The 23097-nt window shown below is 35.5% G+C and overlaps 1 pseudogene; it reads right to left on the reverse strand.

The window, feature by feature from the left end:
• Positions 1-19673: 19673 nt before the first annotated feature.
• Positions 19674-20253, reverse strand: LOC101083418 (annotated as a pseudogene).
• Between the last annotated feature and the right edge of the window lie 2844 nt (positions 20254-23097).

Genomic DNA, 23097 nt, shown 5'->3' on the forward strand with positions numbered 1-23097 from the left:
GTCATACAGTGTGACTTCTTGTATTATCTGGCTTATTTCTCTCAGCATAACTATTTTGAGATTTCTCTGTATCTTATATATTAATAGTTTATTCCTTTTATATTGCTGAGTAGTATTCTAGTGTATGGATATATTATAATTTGTTTATACATTTATCTATTGATGGGGAAATTGAGTTGTTCTACAGTTTAGCTATTACAAATAATGTTCCTCTATGTGTAGAAGTTTTTCTAGGAATATATGCTTTCTTTTCTCTTAGGCAACTATGCAGGCATGGAAAGGGGAGATCATACAGTAGGTGTATATTTAATTTTTAAGACACTGACAAATCATTTAACAAAATATCTGTACCATTTTACATTTTCCTCTAGAAGTGTGTAAGAATCCTCCCTGCTCAGAAGCATGTGGTATGGTCAGTTTTTAAAATTTTAGTCATTCTAATAGATAAGTTGTTATATGTCATTGCAGTTTTAGTTTTTGAATTTTATTTCCCTAATAACTAATGATGTTGATCACCTTTTCATATACTTATTTACTATCCAAATATCTTATTTGGTGAAATGTTTATTCAAATATGTTGTCCATTTTCTTAATGGGTTATCTATTAATACTGCATTTTGAGACTTTTTTATATACTCAGGATATGACTTATGTATGATTTTCAAGTCATTTCTCCCAGTCTATGTGTTATGTTTTCATTGTCTTAGCAGTGTCTTTCAGAGAATGAATGTTTTAAATTTGGATTAAGTCCAATTTATCAATGTATTCTTTTAGGGTTCGTGTGCTTTGTATCTATTTAAAAAATCTTTGTCTAACCCAAGTTTATAGAGTTTTTCTCCATATTTTCTTTTAGAAATGTATACTTCTAAGTGTTACATTTTGAGCTTATTTTTGTACAAGGGGCAAAGTGAGAGTCAACGTTATATTTTTAATATAGATATCTAATTCTCCCCAGTTCCATTTGTTGATAATAATATAATTTCAAATTTTAAGTAACATTAAAGGAGGTCATATATTATTCTGTTGATCAAAGTAAAGATAGGGGAGAAAGTGTTGAAATACACTAGTCTATTTTATGGAAGAAATGCTTAGTGGCATGTAACTATTTACTAACATTTACAACTAAATGAAAAAAATATTTTATTTTAATTATTTTTAATATCCTTCTTTCTCAGCCTGTAGTCTAGATGGTCTGTTTAAAAATGTGCTTTCTAGGGGCGCCTGGGTGGCGAAGTCGGTTAAGCGTCCGACTTCAGCCAGGTCACGATCTCGCGGTCCGTGAGTTCGAGCCCCGCGTCAGGCTCTGGGCTGATGGCTCGGAGCCTGGAGCCTGTTTCCGATTCTGTGTCTCCCTCTCTCTCTGCCCCTCCCCCGCTCATGCTCTGTCTCTCTCTGTCCCCAAAAAATAAATAAATAAACGTTGAAAAAAAATGTGCTTTCTAGAACTGCCCAGATCTAATGTACTGTTAATTGTATAAATCTTACCTTTATTTTGATTTGATAAAACTTCATAGCAAAACTAGTCATTCCATTTTGCTAGTTCCTTTAACTAAGTCATTCATTCAACCAAGAAACAAAAATATCATCATATGACTAGCAGGCACTGGGTAAAGAAAAAAAGAGAGAGACAGAGACAGAGAGAGAGAGACAGAGACAGAGAGAGACAGAGACAGAGAGATTGTTTCAAAACAGACAACTGCCAGAAGTATAGGCAATGGGAAGAGAGACTGTGTCTCAAAGCACTCAACCTTTGTAGAAAGTGGAGATGATACTGACCTCATTGTGCAGATACAAGATTTAAACAATATAGTTTGTACAGAGCTTAATGAATTACCTGACAGTCAGGATTCAATCAGGAGGAGCTAATTTATTTCAACTAATGATATTAGAAAAGCTTCTTATAATTTTTAAAAGATTTCAAAGGTATTGGATATTTTAGAAGAGTCCCTGGAATAAACATATTACAAGGGAAAAAAAGACTAAAATATCATAGTAAAAACAATGTTTATCCCTAACTATTAGACCTTTAATGTGCCCAGATGGCCAGCAGTTCTCCATTCATATATCATCAATGTTCTAGAACTAGTCTGTTAGATACATGATGTGTTGACATTTGAATATGAAAAACCAAATAGAATATTATAGAAGATTCAATACTGGAAAGCAAAGAATGGATATTTAATAATTCCATTCTCAAAATGGCATTTAAGGAATGGGAGTAGAGGACCTTCTTAGTCCCCTTTAACCCAGAGACACTTTGGAGATTTCAAAACTAAGTAGTGTGTTCCATTCAAAAAATTTCTACATTTTCCTAAGTTTCATTGGAAATAATTTATATGTCCATTGGCTGATGAATGGATAAAGAAGAATTGGCATATATATATATATGTGTGTATATATATATATATATATATATATATATATACACATATATGTATATATATATACACACATATATATGTATATATATGTGTATATATATATATACATATATGTATATAAAAACTCAACCATCAAAAAGAATGAAATCTTGCCATTTGCAACAATGTGGATGGAGCTAGAGTGTGTTTGCTAATGAAAGAAGCCAGTCAGAGAAAGACAAATCCATATGATTTCGTTCATGTGTGGAATTTGAGAAATAAAACAGAGGAACATAGGGGAAAGGGGAAAAAATTAAAAGAAAGAGAAGCAAACCATAAGAGACTCTTAATTACAGAGAACAAACTGAGGGTTGATGGAGGTAGGTGGGTGGGGGATGAGCTAAATGGGTAATGAATATTAAGGAGGGCACTCATGATGAGTACTGGGTGTGATACGTAAGCAATAAATCACTAAATTCTACACGTGAAGCCAATTTTATTATACATCTTAACTAACTAGAATTTAAATAAAACTTGAAATAAGAAAGAAATAATTTATATGTGGATTATAATAATATCTCATCTTTGAACTAGTATATATATCAGACCTCCCATTGTAAAGAACAGAAGAAATGTCCACCCCTTATAGTCTTTAGCCTATTTTTAACATTTCTAGGGTCACAAGCAATAATTTGGGATCAAAAATGCTACTAGTACTGAAAATTCCCTGCATAAAGTATTCCTTGAGTCACTGGATTAATAATTAATAATAATAATAATAATAAAACTTTAAATGCATTGTATTTTAACATCATGAGAACACTGGTACTATTTTTATCTTTTTCTATGAGAAGAAACCCCAAAATCAGACAGTTTCATTAGCTTACTAGAGATCACAATGTACCAGAACCAGTAATTGGAACTAGGAAGTAAGATTACAGAATATTTATGTTCAACTACCCTGCTAGCCAATAGATATCAGTTAAGAACATCTTCAAGTTTGAGTGAAGGCTAAACAGAGTATAGTATTGCATGGCATGGCATGGCATGGCATGGTATAGCATGATGTGGCCTAGTCTCTGTTTGAAAATACCTAACTTTTAATACCCCCACAATAAGCATAGTTGATCCATGACATAAACTGAATACTATTTTACATTATTATCATTATGACGCCTTGGAGTTAGAAAAGTTACTAAGAGTCACAACAGTAACTTGCAACTATTGTTCTTTTCTAAGCCTTGGCATTTTAAAACATTGATGGGCAGGAATGGGAGTAAGTACCAATCCCAGTAAGTCCCCAAAAGATTTGTCTTTTCCCCAAAACACAACATCTGATATCGTGGAGGCAACTGCCAGCACACTCATGGGTTAGCCCGAAAAACACTTCCACTAAGAGGCTGCTAATTCTGGAGGTTCTAGAAGGAAATCTAGTGTTCCAGCCTGAAAGTCAGTCGAGGCTCTTAAGTACATTTCAGAACAATTCTTTGCATGGTCTTCTGTTAGCCCTGGCTCTACAGCATTCTGCAGCATTTGCCTTTCAAGCTTCATTCTTGGCAATTTTTATGGCTCTATTCCAAAGGTAATATCCTCTACAACTTACATGATTCCATGGCCTCAAACTGACATCCATGTGGATTCTGTAACTTTGGACTGTAGTGATACATGGGAAGAAGACTCACTTCTAAGCTTCATGAATCACATTATATACGAGCCTGATGATGCCAACAGCAATACACAGCACCTTAGTATGATGGGGCAGCGGGGACTACTTCTTCCCAAAGCTAGATAATAAACAAAAATTCAACCTCAGTGTTTGCAATTCAAATAGCCCATTCACCACCATCTGGACAACACTGTATAATGTTCTCTGAGGCAAAATATTCTTACAAAATTATTTGTGCAAAACAGCACAACCCACCTTTTCTATTAAGAAAAAACCCGTCTTAGTACTAATGTGCTTCTCCAAGTAAAAAAGTAAGTATAACTAGGTAAAAGTATTTTTCATCCCTTCCTTTCTCAATTCATCTGCCACTACCCCTTTCTTTTTTTTTTTTAATTTTTTTTTTACGTTTATTTATTTTTGAGAAACAGAGTGAGACCAAGCATGAGCGGGGGAGGGGCAGAGAAAGAAGGAGACACAGAATCCCAAGCAGGCTCCAGGCTCTGAGCAAGCGGTCAGCACAGAGCCTGATGCGGGGCTCGAACTCACGGACCGTGAGATCATGACCTGAGTCAAAGTCGGACGCCTAAACCCTTTCTGTTTTTTTATTCTCAGAATGCATGCATACAGCCTGAAGTTACTATTATGTTATACGACTGCCACCTTATAATCTTACAGTGATAAGTAACATTCCTGTTACTCCCAATATCCAAATCCCCCTGTGTCATGGCTACATACACTTGGGTTGTGTTGAGCTTCTGAGATATAGGTATATGTAAATACCACAGAATCTTCCTACCTATCTTAAGTGATAAAAGGGGTAAGTGTAAGGATGAAGGCTTATGCACTAAAGATGGTATAACAAAACTATTAAAATATCCCGCATCCAAAAGCATTACCAAGCTGTAGTGGCAGCCCTGAATGCCTGCAAGCAGGCATGCTTGCAGACTTCTGAGTGAAAACAGAACAGAACAGAACAAAAAAAGAAACAAAAAAACATACACCTATTAGCTAAATGACTTAGTTGTTTTTGTTTCAATTTGTTTTGCTTTCTATTTTGTAAGTGAAAGCATCTACTTCTTCATTTTACTAGATACCATGATACAACACATAAATGTTTATCTCATTCATCACTTGTTCCTTGACTCCTGGCAGCTGTGTTCACCTCAACAATGATCCAGACAAATAACTCCAGTCTGTATTACCATTAGGGGATACACTGGCCTACATGATGGGGACACATCACTGAAATTCAGTCCTTCACAGTGTAATTTTTCCTGCTTTAAACAGCCTTGCTTTATTATTTTTTTTCACTATGCTGAAAGCATGGAGAACAATTGCTCAATACCTGAAAACTACGCACTACATGAATAATAATATTCTGAAATGTGGGAGAAAAATCCACATCTACTTTCTTTTATGCCAGACTGATGTGTGCTTTGTTATTTTCACTGGATAAACGTAAGAACTATCAAAGGACAAACTTACAAAACAAAATAAACTGTTTGTACTTTCTTTCTTGTCTCAGATCCAATAGCTTTTCAGATTTAGTTTCCATTTATTAGAACAGATTGAAATTACTTATTGGAATTTCTTAGCACTCTTTTATAAGCCCAGTGAACAGGTGTAATTGTGTTTGGTAGATCAATTCATCCATCTCACTATGCCCTGAAAATATGCTAGTTACCAAATAATAGCAAATAGCCAGGTTGTTTAATTATATCAAGTAAATCTATGCCTTTTGATAGAAGTAATCAATTCAAAATGAAATAATAAATCTTACAAGTTGGACAATCTATCCAATTAGTTAATTTTTTTTTTCTCAAACTCACATTTCAAATTAATGGGCATAAATTCACCACCTATACAACCGACTGATAGAATCTTATCAACATAATGCATGTTAGTGTCTACATTATTAAAATTCTACCAAAGCCTAAAATGGAGAGAACAGCCATGCATAATCATTTAACATTAATTCTAAAGACAAATTTTTCCATTGCAATAGGGAAGTTTTATTCTATTTTCACTTCTACAAACAAGAAGTACTTTGAAGTATTCTAATCAATCACATGTACATCAGTGCAATACTTCAAAATGTCTTCATTATTGAGATGCAAGAGTGTACATTTATCTTTCCCTTGACTAATACTTTTTATGGTAAAAAAAGCACTGCACAAAATGCAAAACACATCATTCAATTCAACACGTATATGTTAACAACTGATTGGTGATCAGTACTGGAGTTTTCAATGCTCCAGGTAATCTTGATACTGTCTTCACATATCTAGGTTCCATTGAACTCTTTAATTTAATTTATTGATTTAGATGAATCAATCAAATCACTTTTATGAGAATATATTCTACTTCCTTAGTAATGATAGTCTGTGAACTTTGCACCAACAGTTATGTTTGCTTTACAGACATGATGTCTTATCCATTTCCCTTTAAATAGTAGTATCTCAGAAGTGTTTGGTGAAAAAATAATGAATTGATGTATTTTTATGTTAATATCTAAATGATAAATACATTTTTAACATTTTTGATGTATTTATTTATTTTAGAGAGAGAGAGAGAGAGGGAGCATGAGCAGTAAAGGAAAGAGACAGAATCTTAAGCAGGCTCCATGCCTGGCACAGAGCTTGATTCAGGGCTGGATCTCACAACACTGAGATCATGATCTGAGCCAAAATCAAGAGACGCTCAATTAACTGAGACATCCAGGTGCCCCAAAGAAGAAAGAATTTTTAAAACAGGAATGGGAGTATGACTAGTGATCCCAATTTCCAGGGATAGCTGTTTTGTTTTGTTTTTTAATTTTTTTCAACGTTTATTTATTTTTTTGGGGACAGAGAGAGACAGAGCATGAACGGGGGAGGGGCAGAGATAGAGGGAGACACAGAATCGGAAACAGGCTCCAGGCTCTGAGCCATCAGCCCAGAGCCTGACGCGGGGCTCGAACTCACCGACCGCAAGATCGTGACCTGGCTGAAGTCGGAGGCTTAACCGACTGCGCCACCCAGGCGCCCCAGGGATAGCTGTTTATATTGAGAAAGTAAATATCAAGATAGAAAAAACTATTTTTAACACAATTCTTTAAGAATGCTATGGGCTTGGCATTAATATCCACCATGGCTTTATGTGTTGAACAAACTCTCCAGTCAAGAATTGTTTACATTCTTCCTCTCAGACAACAATCTCTAAAACCTGTGTTAATGTTCATTCATTTACATTAAGTACAATGAGGGAATTATAAGATATAAAGAGATTATATGTTCATTTTGTTTATAAGGGTTAACTTTTGGTGGAATGAATAAAATTAAAGAAGAAACCTAAACGTCCATAGATGGATGCATGGATAAAGAAAATGTGGTGTGTGTGTGTGTGTGTGTGTGTGTGTGTGTGTGTGTGTGTCCTGATGTCAAAGTCAGGACAACAGAGTATAGAATAGAATGGTGGTTGCCAGGGGTTGAGATATGGTAGAACTGAGGAAATGTTGGTCAAAGGATAAAAATTTCCAATTATAAGAGGAATAAATGGGGGGCATTTTATGTACAGCATGGTGAGTATAGTTAACAATACTGTATCAAATACTTGAAAGTTGCTATGAGAGTAGATGTTAAATGTTCTCACCATAAAAAACCCAAAATGGTAATTATGGGAGGTAATGGACATATAAACTAACCTTATTGTGGTAATCATTTCACAATACATATGTATATCAAATCACCATATTGCACATTTTATAATTATACAATGTTATATGTCAGTTCTATTTCAATAAAACTGGAGGAAAGGAAGACAAAGCAGTTTAAAAAAAAAGCCAAAAATTATGATAATGGTTACCTTTAGAGAAAAAACGGGCATGAAAAGGTTTCTATTATCCTCACAATGCTTTATTTCTTGTCCTACATGGCACTTAATGGTGTGCTTAATTTATTATAATTTCTCTGCACAATCAACTATTCGCATATTTTTCTCTATGAATGATCAATTTAATATTAAAATTTTATTTTTAAAAAGGATATAGAGAAATAAACATTTTTCAGATGAAAGATAATGAGTCCACCTTAGATATGTTTAAATTGAAATGTCAGTGATGGAGGTGTCCAGTAAATAATTAGATAAATTACATTGGGCTAGAGATTGATATTAGAGTTAGCACAATGTAGTTCCATTACAACTGATAAAAGTTTAAGAATTTATGATTAGGAAACATGACCAGAACACAACCTCGGAATGCAGTCACACATGCAATTAATAAAAAGGGCTTTTTTCGTTTGGCACTCCTCCCTGCGCATCTCTCCTACAATCACCGGAAGATAAGATGAACAGTCAGGCCCAAAATTCAGCTAGTTGAGGAGAACTATTCACAATCAATTTTTAATGTTTAACTCCTCTTCACAAGTCTTGTAGCTATGGTTGTAAACCATATGGCAAGACAAATTTATTAGGAAGCCAGGACTCGTGAACACTGCTGGGTTGGATGCTGTGATGCACTACTTAGATCCCCTTCAGAAGAGAGGAACATATTTCTCTAATAGCTGCCAGTGCTGTGGGCAGACAGCCTTGAGCTTTTAAACCCTCTGAAAGGATTTTCCTAGTTGAAGACAACTGTCTCACCCATGTCCACATTTCCTTCTCAATGTCTGCATACAACAACTACTTGGTGTAAAGCCGCACTCTTCATGTTCTAACTCAGGAAAACTCCAGAGAGTCATCTCAACTTCTGAACGGCCCATAGGGTTAGCTTAGGCCTCCGATGAGATTGCATCACACTTCAACTTTTCTTTCTTCCCAATCCTCCTTCCTTCTCTCCAATAGGTGTTGATCCCAAAGAACCTTTCGCAGGTTAATCTACATCTCAGAGACATCTTCTCAAGGAACCTAAAGTGTGGCAATTACCCAATGCTGCTGAAATAGGGAATACAAATATATATTTTAATTAAACTACAATGTGGTCTTTAAAGATGATTTTGATATAGTTTCAGTGGTGTGATGATAGGTAAAGAAACTTTATTATAGCAAACAGTGAGTGGGATTTGAAGAAACTCATTCTTCAAGTAGAGGTAGTTTTTAGAATATTTTTCCATAAATACAATGAAATAATAATGTTCCATTAGATGTAAGATCAATGTTGGTTTGTTTGTTCATTTGAGGATGGTTTGAATGTATTTATGTTTGAGTATGGAAGCTGAGAAAACCTAAGTGGAAAAAGTTAAGAAACAGGATAAATAAAAGCATAATGCAATTTTATCCTTAAAAATGCACAATGCTATGGAATCCAGAGAGCAGTGTACAGTTGTAAATTAAGATAGAATGAAGTAACTGTTATATTTCATAAATAAGAAAGGGAGATAAAGATAGATACAGCCACAGTTAAGTTTATATAAGAGGTAGATAGTTTAGAAAGTCTTATCAAATTGTTCTCTCTGTGGTGGCGGCAAAAGCTCCCTGAAGGCAGTTGGAAGTGGGGAGGAGGGTGTGGTGGGGTAATTTTTTTAGGTACCCCAGTAAAGAATGGAATAAGACAAACGTTTATATTGATCCAAGTGTCCAGTTTAGTGTGGGGATAGCAATGGAATTGCAAGTGAGCAAGGGAGTTGAGGTTGCTTGTAAATCTGAGTTTAAAATTATGGAAAAAGAATCATATACTGAATAAACAAAGATATCAAGAAAGGAGGGGTCACTAGACTGAAAACAAAGGGAAGGAGCTAGGCACTCAAAGTATTAATGAGGCAGAATAAAGGAAGTGAGAGTCCTTAGAAATAGGACACAGTCAGAAAATGTGTTATTGTAGGAAGAAAGAACAAAAGAGCTTGGGCTTAAAAAGCTGTAGTCAGAATGTGATGTAGTAATTAGGTATTACAGGAGCACCGTGATTCCCAGTAATAACAAGACCCAGGGTCTTGCATGTTTATAGAATTAAGGTCACAAAAACTGTATATTAAATAACTTAAAGACTAGAACTTGGATAGGTTACCCCCAAAAGTATTGAAACTACTGCAGGATCAGGATGGGATAAGTTATTTTTAAAAGTTTCTCAGTTTATTATCAATATATTTAACAAATATATGGGAGAGACCAGAAGGTGGATAGTAATGATGAAATGAAGAGTAGTCATAGTCAGTGAGACAGCTGAATGGAAACATTAACTTCCAGGATATATTAATTTCTACCATGAAGTAGAAACATGCTGATCTGTGTTGTGATCCAGTGGTAGTGCAGGAATGGGCAGTATTCTATTAAAATGACTGCGGTCAAAGCAAAATGACAAAGGACAATCAAAAAACCATCTAAATATATGGAAATTTGTGTGTTGTGGAATAGAGGTCCAGAGATCAAGGAGAACAGCAGACACTTGGGACATGGGTGATGGAAGCTCTGAACAATCTGGGAATGAGAATCCAGAGAAGATATATCCATAATAATTTGAATTTGAACTATAACAAGGAAGATGGATTTGTGACACACAATTAAGTTAACTGGCTTCTCAAGTTTTGACTAGACACCTGGTATGTATCTATTCAATGCTGGCATAAGTGAAGGACCCTGCAGTATCAAGGTTATGGTGACACCAGCAGCCATGAAATATCTACATATTCATTAAATTAAATTTCTTGTATTTGTATAATGATGGTACCATCTAATCTAATCATCACAGGTCTTTACATGAGGTAAAAAGAGGTAACATACATCAATCACTTTTCTCTATGATTTATTTATGTATCTCTCTAGCTGTCTAACTACTTACAGTGGTTCTGTTTTAAGGAGACCCTCTTTATAGTGTACATCAGTAAATTGGCCCTTAATATAACTGCTGATATGTTCAGGGTTAAATCTATTATCTTACTACCTTTTTGTATTTGTCTCATGTTCTATATTCACAAATACCTCTTTTTGTAACTTGTCTTGGGTAAATTAATTATTAATGTATTGTTCCATTTTATCTATCAATGATTTTATTATTTACACATTCTCATTTTTCTTTTAGTATTTACCCTAACTATAACAAATATACACTTTATTCAAGGTTAATATGAATTGGTCCTTTATCCACTTTCCAAAAATGAGTGCTGAGAATATTTTAAGTTGTTTATTCACTTTCTGCCCTATGTTCCATTATCATTACGCATCTTAATTCTCTTTACGTTTAGGACCCTATGCCAAGTAATAATTATTTCATTCTATAAATGTTATATAAGATGTACCCACATGCATACCCTTCTCCAACCTGGATTGTACCCTGAATCTCTAGGATTATTATCAGGAGTCATCTTTCTGCTATGAAGTACATTTTAGGTAGGGGTATGAGTGTGTGTATTAAATAGAGATAGAGATGATAGAGGAGATAGAGATAGAGATAGAGATAGAGATAGAGATAGAGATAGAGATATAGAGATAGAGACTGAGTCACTAAAATTTCATAGTTATTTTTTATCTAAAAGTTCTTTATGTAAACTTCATTTTTAATTTTTCAAGAATTAACAAATTCTTTTGGCTTCCATATTTGTGATGAAAATTCAACAGTGCATCCTTGTATTGTTCTTTTAAAGATTGACTTGTCCTTCCTTTGGCTGCCTTTAAGATTTTATGGTTTTCTATATATTTCTCTTGAATATGTTGCAGTTCTTGGATCTGTGGCATTTTCTCAGTTTTGGAAAATTTTTTCTGTTTTCATTCTTTTTACCTTGTGTTCACTCTCCTATTCCTCTGGGATTCCATAGATAAATATATAAATAAATTTAAATTATATAAATATATATTTACATAAATACTTTTCACTTTCCCTATATTATTACATACTTTTCTATTGGCATTCTTCAGCTAGCATACTTTTCTCTGTCATATCATTCAATCCACTAATTCTCTTCAACTTTTTAATCTGCCATGTGAAATACATATATTGAGTTAATTTCATTTTACTTTTTTTAGTACTAGAATTTTTCAATTGATTTATATTGTATCCCATTCTTTGAATAATTTTGCATTATTTCCTTCATTTAATTAATATTTCATTCAGCTGTTTTAAAGATTCATGTCAGTGAAGTTTAAAAAGTAGATGATAGCGTCACCTAAGTGGTTCAGTCAATTAAGCATCCTACTTTTGATGTCGGCTCAGATCATGATCGGTCATGAGATGGAGCCCTATTGAATATGGGATTTTCTCTGTCCCTCTCTCTCTGCCTCTCCCTCATTCCCTCTGTGTCTTGCTCTAAATAATAAACATTTGAAAAAAATAAAAATAAAAGTTCATGTCAGATACGTGGCAAGTATTTTCATTCTCACTTTGTTCAGTTCTTACATAGTCTTAATCTTAGTTCTTATTAAAGAATTTCTGAATATTATAGAAAAAGTTGTAGAGATTTTTAAACGCTCTCGATGACCCAGTAGAGGATATGCTGTTATTGTTTGTCTCTCAGATTAAGGATAAATCTCCTTTATATAACGAGGATTACAACAATTCAAAACTGGGGGGCACCCAGGTGGCTCAGAGTCGGTTAAGTGTCCAACACTTGATTTTGACTCACGTCATGATTTCACAGTTCGTGAGATCTAACCCCATATTGGGCTCAGGCTCTTTCCCTCTTTCTCTGCCCTTCCCCTGCTCGTTCTCACTCTCTCTCTTTTCTCCCTCTCTCAAAAATAAATAAACATTAAAAATTCAGAAAAAGAAAAACCAATTCAAAACTGGGATTTAATCCTTGTGTGGCTTATTTTTCATTCACATTTATTCTTAGGATGCAGCCCTTTTAGCTGCTTGGTGAATGGATGACCAAGGTTTCCATCAGAGAACTTCTTTAGTAGGTCCTGAACTCATTTTTTTATTCCCAAGATCCATAGGTCCATGGAGAATTCAGTTTCACCTCTGTGGTTCTCAGCTCTAGATTCTCTGCCCCCATCTTCTTCATATTTCAACCACACTTTCTAGTAGATCAAGAACAAATCAACATCAACAATTAGCCTCTTTTCTCTATCCTTTTTCAGGTCTTGACTGCAAATCCTAGCTTCCTTGAAGACTGTGATGCCTTCAAATATTAGATTTTCCAGTTGTTCTCAGCATGTGGGTTGGTTCAAAATTGCTAGCCATTTTTGCAGAAGCAGAGTTTTCTTATTTCTCTCAATAAATGGCACTGCATTGAACTTATTTCCTCAAGCCAGAGATATAAGGAATCATGTACACAGTGATTTGTCCTGTCCTTTATTTATCCAAGAAATAAGTTAATTCTGTCAAGTTCATTTCTTTGATACCTTTCAATTCCATTCCTCCCTCCATTTTCCAGTACCCCCATGACTACTGGCTAGCACATTTAATTTTCAACTGGATTAAGAATTCAGCCTTCTAAATGATCTCCCCATCTTGATTTTTATTGCTTGATTTTTTATTCTATTATCATACTGCCATTCAGAATGTTTGTCCTAAAATTCAATTCTTATTGAGTAGCTCCCATATTTAAATTCCTTCTATCCTAAAATTCAAAATAAAAATTCTTTAACATTATATTATAATATTTTTCATGAATACATATGTGTTTATCTCAGCTATGTCAGCTCTCATGCTTGCATGCTTACCGTATGTTTCCGCCACATTCGACTAGCTTAAGTTCTTGAAAACACCATGAACTTGACTTTGTGCATATCTCTCCCATTGTTTTTGGAGGACAAATTTTGGTACTGGTTTCTCAAGAATGATTTCTCTGATCAATAGCCACACTTGTTCTGACTCCCAGGTATATATGAGTGTCCTGTCGTGGCTCTTCCTCAAGCTACTTAAAGATCAGGAAGTGTAGTAAGTGCAAAAATCTATTTTTTTTTTTTTGGTAAATAGATATATAGCACATGTAGCTGAGGTATATGAGTGAGGGGAAGAGACATTTAACAAGGTCAAAGATGGTAGAAATAAAAAAAATATGGGTGAAAGATGTTTGAAGCATTTTTTAAAGTGCCATGGGAATCTTTGGAAGGTTTATGCATGGCATATTCATGCACCCCAAAATTAGGCCTGTGTCTAACATATAGTATAATTCAACATATTTGAATTAAATTATTCAACCAATTTATTCATGAGTTGAATACATGTTATACACAAATACTCTAACGCTGAAAAATACATAAAAATGCATAAAGTACTTAGTCCTTAAGGTCCCTGCATTCCTCCAGTGAACTTATAACATGAATACAAATATATTTTATGTAAGTTCAAATGTGAAGTTTTATTTTATGTAAGTTTCAAATGTGAAATTAAAAAGGCTATGGCTTTTTTTTTTTAGGTTCTTATTTTAATTCCAGTTAGTTAAGTAGAGTGTTCTATTAGTTTCAGGTATACAATTTAGTGATTCAACACTTCTATACAACACCCAATGCTCATCACAAGTGCTCTCCTTAATTCCCATCACTTATTTCACTCATCCCCCTACTCACCTCCCCTCTGGTAACCACCAGTTTGTTCTCTATAGTTAAAAGTCTGTTCTTTGGTTTGCCTCTCTCCCTCTCTCTGCCTTCCCCCTTCGTTCATTTGTTTTGTTTCTTAAATTCCATAGGAGTAGAATCTTATGGTATTTGTCTTTCTCTGACTTATTCCACTTAGCATTATATTCTCTAGCTCCACTCATGTTGCAAATGGCAAGATTTTATTCTTTTTTATGGCTGAATAATACTCCTCTGTGTATATGTGTGTGTATCTGTGTGTGTGTGTGTGTGTGTGTGTGTGTGTGTGTGTGTGTGTGTGTCACACTATATCCATTCATCAGGCAATATTGGGCTGTTCCCATAATTTGGGTATTGTAAATAATGCCACTATAAACATAAGGATGCATATATCCTTTTGATTTAGTGTTTCTGTATTCTTTGCATAAATACCCTGTAGTATGGTTAATGGATCACAGAGTAATTCCATTTTTAACCTTCTGAGGAACTTCCATACTGTTTTCCACAGTGCCTGCACTAGTCTGCATTCCCACCAACAGTAGAGGATGGTTCCTTTTTCTCTGCATCTCCAAAAAAGCCATGGCTTAAAACAAACAAACAAACAAATGACAACAACAAAAAGACACTCATTCTAATGAGAGAGACCTTCAAAGTGGTGAAACAGATTATCTTTCTAAAACATTTTATTGGAAAAAAAATCTGTAAAGATTTTTTGAAAACGGTATAATGATCTTCTGAAAAAAATTCACCTAGGTTCACCAATTGTTAATATTTTGGCATATTCTTTTTCTTCTTTTATTATTATTTTGCTGACCTGTTGAGAGTAAACTGCAGTCATTGCACCCCTTCAACCTAAATACTTGAGCAAGTATCTACTAAAAACAGGACAGATTCCTACAGGAACACACCACAAGCATTCAATATAGAAAGTTTAGCATTACTATCATACTATTATCTAATATATAGTCCATTTCAACCTTCACAAATTATTCCAGTTCTGTCTTTAATAGGATTTTTTTCTATCCAGGAATCAGCCAAGAACCAGGCATTTCATTTAGTTTTCACATTTTTATAGTCTCTTTTAATTTGGAACAGTTGTCAGCTTTTTTTTTTCTGTCTCTAATAGATCATCATTTTTTAAGACTACCATTTTTTAAGAATACAGGCTAGTGGGGCGCCTGGGTGGCTCAGTCGGTTAAGCATCTGACTTCGGCTCAGGTCATGATCTTGTGGTCCGTGAGTTCAAGCCCCGTGTCGGGCTCTGTGCTGATCGCTCAGAGCCTGGAGCCTGTTTCAGATTCTGTGTCTCCCTCTCTCTCTGACCCTCCCCCATTCATGCTCTGTCTCTCTCTGTCTCAAAAATAAATAAACGTTAAAAATATTAAAAAAAAAGAATACAGGCTAGTGTATGTGCATTACCAGGTGTGTGTGTATGTGAGTAGGATTGTTTGATCATGATCATACTCAAGTTATACATTTTTGGAAAAATTATCACATTCTGACAGGTGATATTTTATACAAGTTTTGAGAGGTAGAAAACAATTACACAGAGAAATGTCACAGAAGACAGAACTAGGAATTGAATTTAAGATTCTTAATCCTAACACCAGGCTTTTACCACTCACTATAGATACTATGGATAACTGATTGACAGCCTGAGACTTATTTTTTTGATCAACGTGAAATTATTAAAAATTAGGTGTGTCCAATAGAAGGCTTGAATGATTTTTTTTCAAAAGACAGACTGTGGAGCACCTGGTGGCTCAGTCAGTTGAATGCCTGACTCTTGATTTTGGCTCAGGTCATGATTCTAGATCTTATCTGCTTAAGAATCTCTGTCTGTCTCTGCCCCCTCCCCCATTTGAGTGCTTCTGCTCTCTAAAATAAAAAAAAAAAAATTAAATTAAAAACAAACAAAGATAGAGTGTGGTATAATATAACCAAAACTGGTTGCCTAAAGAAAACATTCAATGCTAGTCTGTAGTTAACGGAAGATATAAGCAATCTCTAATTAGAAATTGTTTTTTTATTTAAATTTAATATTTTTTAATGTTCATTTGAAAGAGAGAGAGAGCGAGAGAGATTGTGCATGGGTGGGGGAGGGGCAGAGAGTGAGGAAGACACAGAAATGAAGCAGGCTTCAGGCTCCTAGCTGTCAGCACAGAACCCAATGTGGGGCTTAAACTCATGAACCATGAGATCATGACCTGAGCCAAAGCGAGACATTTAACCAACTGAGCCACCCAGGCGCCCCCAAATTCAGTTTAGATCTTTAAGGTGTTTATACTTTTTGATAGGAAAAAATGAAGAACTTTTGCTTTAGGGTCAAAAAGGTATACCCAGTATTAAAGCAGGCCTCAATAAACTATTAACATCTGCAGGTGTTAATAAAGTCATGATAGTAATGATAGTGATAGTAAATTCAGAAGATGTTAAAATTAGGTGAACATGATATGGGATATTGTAGAATCACAGAGACATAAAACAATCACATTCTTACAGACCATCCCCTTATTTGGTAGATATAGTAGACCCAGAGAGACTTACCCAAATTTACAAAGCTGGAAAGTAGTGTAGACGAATCTCTTTCCTAGGATTCTCAATGCATTGTCCAACTGACTGATTCCTAGAATACGCTTACAGAAATGACAGAAATTCTGCTTCATATATAAACAGGCTCTTGCCATGACTGCCTCCTTCACAGATTAGGCCTTTTATAGTTGGGACCTCATCTCCCAATGGGGATATGCCAGAAAAAAATTCACAACTGCTTAATAAGACCCACTTTTAGCCTCATTTATTTTGACCTTCAAGCATTTACTTACTGAAGTGCATGAAGTTTCTATTCAGATTAATGCCAAGTTTCAATTGCCATAGACCACGAGAAAAATCATTTTTTTTCATGTGATTCCCCAAAAATGAATTCAACAACACTTTTATCAGCCATGTTTTTAATCCATTAGCAATATTGACTTTGCCATGAAATGAGAGTAATTCAATTTTAAATTATATTATAAAGCTGAAATTATTATAGCTTTGCCTGCTAGTTTTACAGTAGTTAAGGCTATGTCAGGGTTTTCATGCTGAAGCTTTATATTTCAAAGTTTTACAATCAGACATTAAAGAAAAAAAAGAGCCAAATGGCTTTTGAGACTGCATTGGCGCCTGTGAGAAATCCATGTCAGGCTTTTTATTCAAAGAGATCCACTTCGATGGGCAAGTCCCTCTGCTTAATAACTTTCATTATTAGATTGGCTATGGGTGCTACTGACACATTTTCCTAATGCTACAGAGTGGGGCCCACTTTGGGGTTGTTCCTCCTCAGTATCAGGCATGGAGCTCTAGGTGGTACTGTAAGTAGAAGACAGAAGATACAATACAAGCCCCCCAGACTTTTAATACCTGACTATGGGCAGATTACTTAATATTGTTGAGACTCGGGGCTCAGTCAGTTGAGCATCCGACTTCGACTTCAGCTTGGGTCATGATCTCGGGGTCTGTGAGTTAGAGCCCCGCATCCGACTCTGTGTTGACAGCTCAGAGCCTGGAGCCTGCTTCGGATTCTGTGTCTCCCTCTCTCTCTGCCCCTCCCCCACTCATGCTCTCTCTCTCTCTCTCTCTCTCTCTCTCTCTCTCTCTGTCAAAAATAAACATTAAAAAAGTTAATATGTTGAGACTCAAGTTATTTAAAATGAATGAGGAAAAATCTATCCTATCTTTCTGAAAGCAAGTGACTGGACCTTTTGTAATCCTTTCCAATACTCATATCTATGAGTTTAAAATCAGGAGGCACCTGGGGCACCTGGGTGGCTCACTCGATTAAGCATCCGAATTCAGCTCAGCTCAGGATCTCATGGTTCATGAGTTTGAGCCCACATCGGGCTCTGTGCTGACAGCTCAGAGCCTGGAGCCTGCTTCAGTTTCTGTGTCTCCCTCTCTCTCTCTGCTCCTTCCATGTTCATGCGATCGCTCTCTCAAAAATAAATAATAAAACATTTAAAAAATAATAAATTGAATAAATATAAATAAGTAAGTAAATAAATAATAAAATGAGGCACCTACTATAAGAGATCCTTAGTAATAGAAAAGAGATTTTTATCTCCATCTCAAATTTGAGACATTAAAAAAACATCATTCCCCAAAATAACCAATATAAAGCAAGTACTGGCCTTAAAACATATTTATTTAAATTATATCCCCCAATAAATTGCAAATGAACATTGTAGCTATTAATCACTTGGCATGAATATTCTGAAGACAGATCTATATTAAACATTCTTGATGGGCCATGTACAGGAAATGGACATAAATGAAATTACTATTCTTTGATGGAAAGCTCCCTGAAGTCAGAAAGAATAGTGAACTAAGAAGAGAATGGACAACAGTGTTGAGTAAATTGAAACTTCCTCCATAACTCTGCTCAGGATCACTGGTGTCATTTATATTTAGTTTCATGCCACATGGGACGCTTGGGTGGCTCAGTCAGTTAAACTTCCAACTCAAGTCAGATTTTGGCGCAGGTCATGCTCTCACAGTTCAGTTCGTGAGACGGACTCCTACATCAGGCTGCTGCACAGAGCCTGCTTAGGATTCTCTCTCTCCCTCTCTCTGTCCCTCTACCATTTGCTCCTTCTCTCTCTCTCTCAAAATAAACAAAGTAAAAAAATAAAAATTTTAGTTTGACTCCACACAAATTTAAGCCTCCTATAGGCATAACAATGTTCTGACATCATGCTTTGTTTCAATAAATAAGATGGCTTTCATGCTTCCTGGAAATGTATGACTTTATGCTGAGGAAGCTATGCAAATTCTTAATGACAGTAATAGTTTCTATACCTTCTGCATTTACTTAGTGGCCAGCATGAAGCTACATAATTTATATATATCCTCTCGGTTAATAATCATAACGATCCATGGAGGAATTATCTTCCTTTCACTGGTAATGAAATGGAGACTTAGGAGAAATAACCTCATCAAGGTCATTTGTGAGTGACAAATTCATTATTAGGATCTGGCTTTCTTAAAGCCTGCAGGTTTTTTGTTTGTTTGTTTGTTTTTTCTCCAGGTTATAAATGCTTTGTGCTTCTAACACAGAAGAAACTTGGTGATGGATATATAGCCATTTGATGTTTCTCTGAGTAAGAGTTCCAGTTCAGGCTCTCTTTCTTATAGAATGTAAATGAATACCTACACATACATATGTAATTATTACCAAAATTAAGTTAATCACTAAAGGAAGATTTATCTGAACTTTCTCTTGTATTTCTTTCACCTTTGCCACAAGGCCCTGGAGCCTCTGACCTCTCAAGAAGATGTAGGTCCTTCCAATATCATTTTTAAAATCTTATTGCCATCACTGGAACATCCATTTGAGCCACTTTGAGATATATGGCACATCTTGGGTCCTTGGCTATAATTAAGATATTTTCTGATGTTATTTCACTTTCCTATGGTCCAGAGTCTTATCAACTGTTTTGCTGTGATTGCTCTGAAGTGGTTTCAGAATACAATTGATTTACTTGTGGCATCAGTGTCACTTATAGGAGATACTTCAAGTGTGACATCTAGGCTTTGGATAGATGACAACTTTGCATCTAAAATACTGAGAGTTGTTTCAATCTGTTATATATGACGAGAAAGATCTGCCAGTTTCTCCTTACAAACTGTAGAAAAGTGGTTGAGGAACTGTACTGTGCTCACCACAAATTGGTTTAGAAATGCCACCGTTATTTTCTGGTGAACAGCTGGTACTTCTGTTGGTTCTATGCCTGACCTCATAAGAGGAAGCCCACCTTCGTCCATCTCCTTAATGGGTGGGAGACCCTGAGCTCACCCATAAACCCCTCACCAGTGGGGTTGCCCAAGCCTGCACTCTTAAATTATATGTTACATAATATACAATGGAATACTACTTGGCAATGATAAAGAATGAAATCTGGCCATTAGTAGCAATATGGATGGAACCGGAGGGTATTATGCTAAGTGTAATAAGTCAGGCAGAGAAAGACAGATACCATATGTTTTCACTCATATGTGGATCCTGAGAAACTTAACAGAAGACCGGGGTGGGGAGGAGCAGGGGGAAAAAAGTTACAGAGATGGAGGGAGGCAAACCATAAGAGACTCTTAAATACTGAGAACAAACTAAGGGTTGATGGGGGCTGGGGGAGAGGGGAAAGTGGGTGATGGGCATTGAGGAGGGTACCTGTTGGAATGAGCACTGGGTGTTGTATGGAAACCAATTTGGCAATAAATTATATTTAATAATAAAAAAGATAAAAAAATAAACTCTCATAATTTCCTAGGAGGACAGAAAAACAAATTAATCTCTCAGTGAAGACAAGGAAAGCGTTTTGTAAGTGAAATCTCTAGCACTCAACATTCCCTAAGTGAGACCAAGTGGTACAATCCAATCAGTCTCTAAGCCCTGCAGTTTCTGTTTCCAAACATCCATCATCTACTCCCTTCTTTCTATTCCCAGAAACCCTACATTTGTCCAGACCATTCTCTTGCTCCATACGAATCACTGAACAGTCTCAGAGAAACTTTTCATGCCCCACCCACCCTCCTGTAGGCAACCCAGGTTTAAAGACCTGGATATACGCACTCAGTTGTTTAGTAACAAAAAACTAACTGGAAATCTCCACAACATCATGGTTAGTTGATTGATTCCTAATCTATTTCAATTGAGAATGCTAAACAAAAGATACACCTGCTCCAAATAGGAGAATCCTTGGGAAAATAGTCAGTTAAGTTTTTAGCATCATCAGCAGTTACTCTCCATTCTATCTATGGCATCCGTCATTTTGTCTTTCCTTAAATTCCTCAAACAGGTCATGCTTCTTTTGCCTTAGGACCAAGAAACACACTTTTCTGTTTTCATTGTTCTTAAATGCTTGGCTCCCATGTGGAGCTAATCCCTACTCTTCTTTCAGACTTCCACATAAATACTATTTTCTTTAGTACGCCTTTTCTGTCATGACGGTCTTAGCAAGGTTTTCCTGTTAGATGATCCCAGAGCATTTTATACTTGGCAACAATCACCATATAATCATAATTGCAATTCACTTTTTCATTCACTCACAAAATATTTTTGAACACTAATTATGTGCGAGGAACTATTCTAAATGTTTTCTCTAATCTACAGGGGGAAAAGACAACAAATAAAATTATATATGTATATTCATATGCACACATATGTACATATATGTATAAATATATATAAAATAAGTCTAATGGGAAGAAAAATGAAAGAACAACAGGTTTTGTATCAGTGATGCTGAACTGCATATGTGGCATGGACCTAGTTTACAGAATAAGTGGCAAGGGGTAATAAAGGTAAGCCTCATTTAAAGGCTAAGAATTTAGATTGAAGAAGGTGAAGATAGCAGATGTACATATCAATGGAGAGAGCAGTCCAGGTGAAGGAAAAATTTTGAGAACTTGTTATTAGATGTGAACATAACTACTATGTTTGAAGGACAAGTAAGAAAGCCTGTTAAGACTGGAATGGAGTGAACCATGCACAATAGACACCACAGTAGTAATGGAGGACATGATCAAGTAGAGCCTTAAGGTAATTCCATTTTTATTGAGTATAAAGAGGGACAGGTAGTAAAGTTTGAAAAGGATATCTATGTGAGGTGCCTGGGTGGCTCAGTCACTTAAGCATCGAACTCTGATACTGGCTCAGATCACAATCCCAGTGTCGTAGGATCAAGCTCTGCATTGGGCTCAGCACTGAGCATGGAACCTACTTAAGATTCCTTCTCCCTCTTCCCCTGCCACATGTGTGCTTTCTCTCTCTTTTTCTCTCTCTCTCAAAAAAAGAAAAGAAAAGAAAAGAATATCTATGTAATCTTATATTTAAATAAATCCTTTCTGCAGCTGTTGGAAGACTATACAATTTCACGGATAGGAACAGGGTGATATGTTATGAAGCTATTGTAGTAATCCAGATGAGAGATTCTTATGGCTAGAACCACAGTGGCTATAGTGAAGATGGAGGGAAATGAACAGATATGTGGCTATATTGAAAGCACAATCAACTAGATTTTTTTTTGACAGATCAGACATAAAATGTAAAAAAAGCAAAATACTTAAGGATGAACCCAGGTTTCAAATGACATGAGCAACTGGAAGTTCCTAACAAAATTACGGAAAACTGTGGGTGCAAGGCAGAAATCTGTTCACGAGATCATTGAGAAGCATATTGCTAAGTAACATCGACATTGGGGGAATTTTTTGGTTTTCAAAAAAACACAAAAATGCAGTATATACAGATAAAACATAGATGTAATTGCCCTTCTCAGGTAATGGTACCAAACTGTCCCCTAACCACAACACAGTTATTTTATGGTTCAACCATTTTATACTCACTATGTAAAAGGTACAATGAAAAGTGGTAGCAATTGAAAATGTTTGATCAATAAGTGAACTGCTAAGACATACAAGGAGGTGAATGGTATATTCCATTATGTGAATGAGCCATTATAGAGAGTGATGTAGGCATAATCCATGGGGGTACATTTTTAATGGTAGAATTTGTGATGTTAGAATAGATACAATGCAGGTATATATCTTCTCCATCTATAATTAAGATCATCAATAAACTTCTGAAACAAAAGTAGTGTGGAGTAACAGGCC

The sequence above is a fragment of the Felis catus genome, chromosome A3, assembly GCF_018350175.1.
Source record: "Felis catus isolate Fca126 chromosome A3, F.catus_Fca126_mat1.0, whole genome shotgun sequence".
Lineage (NCBI taxonomy): Eukaryota > Metazoa > Chordata > Mammalia > Carnivora > Felidae > Felis > Felis catus.